The following is a 6,000-nucleotide window of genomic DNA, read 5'->3' as shown; positions in this document are numbered from 1 at the left end:
CTCGATGGGCGCGAAGACATACGGGCTCTTGAAGCATCTACTAGCACCAGCTAAACCGGCGGATCAGACTTTCGATGATATTGTGACTGTTCTGAAGGATCACTTGAACCCCACACCGTTGATGTTGGCGGAACGATTCAAATTCTATGCGAGAACGCAAAGGAAAGACGAAAGCAACGCAGAATACTTGGTCGAACTGCGTAGACTAGCGAAACACTGCCAGTTTGGAGGGAATCTGACAGAGGCATTGCGAGACAAGTTCGTGTGCGGGTTGTCAAAGGAAGGAACGCAAAAGCGACTACTCGAAGAGAACGACCTTACACTTGACAGGGCTGTCCTTATTGCAGCATCGCATGAAGCCGCAGCGAAGGGAACTGCGGAAATGCAGCTAAAGGCAGCGGCACTCAGTGTGGATCAAATTACCTCGAGTACAACAAAATGCTATCGTTGTGGGAAGACAACACACGACCAGAACCAATGCTGGTTTAAGAACCAGGAATGTAGGAAATGTGGCAAACTGGGTCACATAGCTAAGGTATGCCGGTCAGGGAAGAAGACCAACAACCAAAGGAAGCCATCACAGGAAAAGTACAACAAGGTACACAAGGTGGCTGAGAAGAGTTCAGACGAACAGAATTCGGACTCAGACCCAAACAGCCAGGAGCTGGGCAGTCTGAGAATTCACAATGCGAGTAAGAAAGCTGACCTACAAACTATCTGGGTCATGCTAAAAATAGCTGGAGTCCAAGTGAAAATGGAGTTGGACACTGGATCAGCTCTATCAGTCATAAATCGAAGGGATTACCACCGGCTATTCTCACATATACCCTTAAGAGATACCAAGTTCGTATTGCAGACATACACGGGGCATAAAGTATACCCCATGGGGAAGATAAGAGTCAAGGTGAGAGATGGGGGTAAAGAACACCCAAGAATGAACTTATACGTACAACCTGAGGGAGGACCACCACTTCTGGGATGGGAGTGGATCAAGAAAATAGACAGGGAATGGCACTATCTAAAAGCCATAACGAGTGAGGACTCGGTGCAGACAATCAGCTCAGATTCTGAAACGGATGACGATAAGACCAACCCAAATATGAAGGACAAGGCTAAAATGGACTTGCCGACTAAGGTTGGAAGAACGAAGGCAGGCATAAAGGCTTATGCTCCAGAGAAGAACAAAGTTTCAGAACAGAACTCCACCGAACAACGACAACATAGTTTGACAGAGAATTCTGAGTCTGTTCAGTTTACGGACATATCCATGACTGACGAACACCGAGCTCGGACTCAACTTTATTTCAAATTACGACAGCGAGTAGAACAAGTGAGTTACCGTCTCGAACAAGAGATGAAAACAATGAAAAAGTTCTATGACACCGAATGGGAGAATCTGGAAAGACAACAGAAGCAGCTAGCTCAAGCAGAGAGCGACCATAGAGCCATTGTGACCAATTACCGATCACATCTCCCTTATGCTGTTCAGGAGTTAGAATATTTGCAGGAAAGAGCAAATGAAGAGGAATCTTCAGGAAGCCAGGATCTTATTCCCGTTCTTCTCTACGACTCCTTACAAGCAGAGTTTGAGAAGTTGAAGGAACAGTATGAACAGGCCCAGGCTACAATCCTGGAGGGGATTAACTCGGCAACCTCCGAAAAGCTAGTTTCAGTAGAAGCATATGAGCAACTAAAGGTTGAACATGAGCAAGAAGTCCAAAGGCTGCAGGAAATTCTTGATGAGCTCAAGGCCAAGACAGACTCATCGGTAGAAGTTCCATCCATAGATGAGAAATTAGAGGTGAAAGACATGGCAGAACATGAAAGACAAGATGTCCAAGAACTCATAAAAATATTGAAGGAAACCCAAGACAAATATGAGGCGGCAATGACCGAGGTTCAACAACTTGAAGAACAGATTCAACTGGGAATCCTTTCAGTGGAAGAAAAGGAAACTGTAAGAAACACAGAGACTGTAAGAATGGCCCCTGAACATGAGCTAGAGAGCATCAAGGCGCAACTTCTCCGAGCGCTGAAAGCCAAAGTACAAGAGGAAAAGAAGGTGAAAGCATTGGAGGAAAAAGTGGATGAAATGGAGAAGACTCTGATCCACAGTGTTCCCGTGGAAGAGTTATCGGTCAGCCAACTCCTTCATATGCTGAGGGACAAGACTCTGCAATGGGAACAATCTGAACACGAGCTTCAATCTTCAAAGGGAAGGAGTTCGGAGCTCTCAAAAGCTATGGAAATAGCTGAGGTTGCAACACAGATTTTACTGGGATGCCAAAAGTACGCTGAATCACGTCTATGTGAACAACAGAATGTTGAAACAGCTGCTCCAGTAGAAGGATTGAATAGCCCGATCAATCAATCCCCGATGGAAGGGGAAGTGTTGAAATCACAAATGAGGTCATTAGTGAAGGATTTGCAGGAAACCCAGGAAGAGCGGGATGAATATGAACGCATGAAGAAGTCTCTTCAGGAAAGATGTCTAGGGAGGGAACAACAGTCGGCTAACGTCCAGTTGGGTAAGGAAGAAGTAGCAGGCCCTCTCGCTAGACTAGGTCAGGACGACACCGAATATTACCATGACCTGTTGAGTGACACGGAATATTACGAGGACTTGGTCTGCCCAGCTTGTGATGAAAACTCCCAAAGTGCAGAAATCAGGATGAAGCACTTAAAGTCTAAGGAACATAGGGAGATGGTGGCGCTACAGCTGGCAGCTGATAAGGGAGCCCCGAGAGTCTCCAAGAAGCAGAAAAGAAAAAGACGAAGCAGAAGGTGATAACCATCTAAATCATTATCACTTCTACCAGATCATGTACGTGGGCCCTACGAAGGGAGCCAAATCAGTTGGCAAGTAGGAAAAATTACCAAGGCAGTCCAGCTGTTTGTAAAAGTCAGCACTGCTGGTTCAGCAGGACGGAAGTTCAAGCTGTTAAGTCAAGGGAAAGACTATTGGATGAGTCACGCTAGCAATGTGAACCGGCTACACCACAGAGATGTTGTTCGGACCGAGTCAAGACCAGAGACTGAATCTGTGAACTGTTCCCGCAGAGACTGAATCTGTAAACTGTTTCCCGCATAGATTATACCTGTGAATTGTTTTACATGAAGTTGAATATATGTTATGTTTAATGGGGGACTAAGTATGTTGTAAGCTAAAAAGGGAGGATTGTAGTGTATGTATCCGTCTACCTTTAAGAAAATCATTGTATGTAACCGTTCACCTTTAAGAGAACTATTTTAGGTGTGGCACTACTTTGTTGGCTTCTGTATACTGTAATACCGATGGTGACCACACCGGTATATAAGTGCTGTGTCAGGATTTATTTGGCAGATTCGCCCTGACCTTCGAATAGTAAAGTCCTGTTTTAAGTTACTCTGGTAGTCTGTGTATTAATTAACTAAACAACCCACAGACTTTACAGGTGCGAGTTAGGACACGGGCAGCCGAGTTTTGGATGACCTCAAGTTTACGTAGTGTAGAACGTGGGAGGTCAGCCAGGAGTGTGTTGGAATAGTCAAATCTCGAGGTAACAAAGGCATGGATGAGGGTTTCAGCAGTGGATGAGCTGAAGCAAGGGCGGAGACGGGTGATGTTACGGAGTTGGAAATAGTTAAGCCACGGATATGTGGTCAAAAAGACTTTGTAACAAATTGGGGGGAGAAAAGGGAAACATTGAGATTATTTGCAAAGCTATTACACGTTACGGAACCAAGGCGGGAGTTAAGATACAGATCAGCGATAATCTAATTGAATGGCAGAGCAGGCTCGAGGGGCTGACTGGCCTACGCCTGTTCCTATGTTCCTAATTTACTGAGCGAGAACGAGGAAGGAATTGCTTATTTACAGCCTCAAGGATGTTGGCAATTCTGCTTACTGCTTATTTCATATCTGCAAGAGAAACTGTTAAGACTTTGCTCCAATATTAAAAGTAGATTTTGCAAAGCTGCGTTCTTGGCCGACAGCTCCTCTCAGCAGGAGCCCTGCATTGAGGAAAATGTGTCAGATACGCCGCACTCCCGATTTACTGGGGGCGGCGTAACTTTTGCCACACTGAACCTCTGCATCCCGCTCCCCGATCCGCCCTCCCATCGAGCAAAATTGCCCGCCGTGGCTTCAGTGAAAGAAAAGAAAGACTTGCATTTCTATAGCACCTTTCAAGACCACCGGACGTCTCAAAGCGCTTTACAGCCAATGAAGTACTTTTTGAAGTGGAGTCACTGTTGTTGTAATGTGGGAAAACGCGGCAGCCAATTTGCGCACAGCAAGCTCCCACAAACAGCAATGTGATAATGACCAGATAACCTGTTTTTTGTTATGTTGGTTGAGGAATAAATATTGGCCAGGACACCGGGGATAACTCCCCTGAAAGAAAGAATGAACTTGCATTTATATAACGCCTTTCACAACCTCAGCCAAGTAAATGCTTTTGACGTGCAGTCACTGTTGTAATGTAGGAAACGCGGCAGCCAATTTGCACACAGCAAGCTCCCACAAACAGCAATGTGATAAGTAGCAGATTACTTGGGGGAGAAATTCGGTACCTTAGCACCTCCCGTTAGTGCCTCCGAGGGGCGTTTACGGGGCGCTACCGCCTTTGCAACCGATTGCGGCGATAGTACCAACGCCCGCGAAATTGATGTGGATGTTTGCGGCGGTGGTAACCACTAAGCGCCACGCTCTCCTGCGCCCGGAGATCGTGATGCCGTTGCCGTGCGTATCGTCCCGGTAGCGCCCCGGGTTCAAATTTCAGTTCCACCCCCTGCAGCTTCGTCGGGCGATGTTCAGGAGGCCGGGAGCTTCGGAGTCGCAAATAAAAGGGGATGTTGGCGCGGGTAGGAGAAGACTCGTTACAACGTGGAAAGTGATTTTTTTTCGATTGCTCCTGGGCGGCGATCGATCAGCCCGGCGCTCTGCTGGAGAGCGTGGGGCTAATCGGGCCGGATCGCAGCTGGCGTCGGGGACCAGCTAACTGGTCCCAATGCAGAGCCTGCAGTGATGGCCCTTCCCTTTAAGGGAGGGAAGGAGCCTCGGAACGCGGCAGCGCTGCACCACCACCGCCCCGCCTGTGTCCTTTAGCGCTCCACATCCTTCCTGGAGCGCGAACACCGAATTTTGGAAAAGCTGGGAATCATTAGCGCCTGCTGCTAAGTTTCCCAGATTTCAAAAGTTGGCACCCCCAAACGGGGCGATACTGAATTTCTCCCCCCATAGTTTTTAGTGATGATGGTTGAGGGAAAAACATTGGCCCGGGACACCAGGAGAACTCCCCTGCTCATCTTCCAATTAGTGACCGTGGGACCATTTTATGTCCAACTGAGAGGATAGACAGGGCCTTGTTTCACCTGAAAGACTGCACCTCCGACAGTGCAACACACCTTCAGAACTGCACGGGAGTGTCAGACTATGTCTTGTGCTCATGTCTATACTGTTACATAGAATTATAGAAACATAGAAGATAGGAGCAGGAGTAGGCCATTCGGCCCCTCGAGCCTGCTCCGCCATTCAATGCGATCATGGCTGATCATCTAAATTCAGTACCCTGTCCCTGCTTTCTCCCCATATCCCTTGATCCCTTTAGCCTTAAGAAATATATCCAACTCCTTCTTGAATATATTTAATGAATTGGCCTCTACTGCCTTGTGCGGTAGAGAATTCCACAGGTTCACCACTCTCTGGGTAAAGAAATTCCTCCTCATTTCTGTTCTAAATGGCTTACCCCTTATCCTTAGATGTGACCCCTGGTTCTGGACTCCCTGACCATCGGGAACATCCTTCCTGCATCTAGTCTGTCCAGTACTGTCAGAATTTTATAAGTTTCAATTATATCGGATATACAGCACTGAAACAGGTCCAACCAATCCATGCCGGTATTTATGCTCCACTGCAGCCTCCTCCCGTCTTTCCCCATCTATCTCCATCAGCGTAACCCTCTATTCCCTTCTCCCTCATGTGCTCATCTAAACTGCCATGGTGGGATTTGAATTCAC

The sequence above is a fragment of the Somniosus microcephalus genome, chromosome 15, assembly GCF_052327205.1.
Source record: "Somniosus microcephalus isolate GS21.2 chromosome 15, FLI_Smic_1.0, whole genome shotgun sequence".
In the NCBI taxonomy this organism is placed as follows: domain Eukaryota; kingdom Metazoa; phylum Chordata; class Chondrichthyes; order Squaliformes; family Somniosidae; genus Somniosus; species Somniosus microcephalus.
This window is presented reverse-complemented; position numbering follows the sequence as displayed.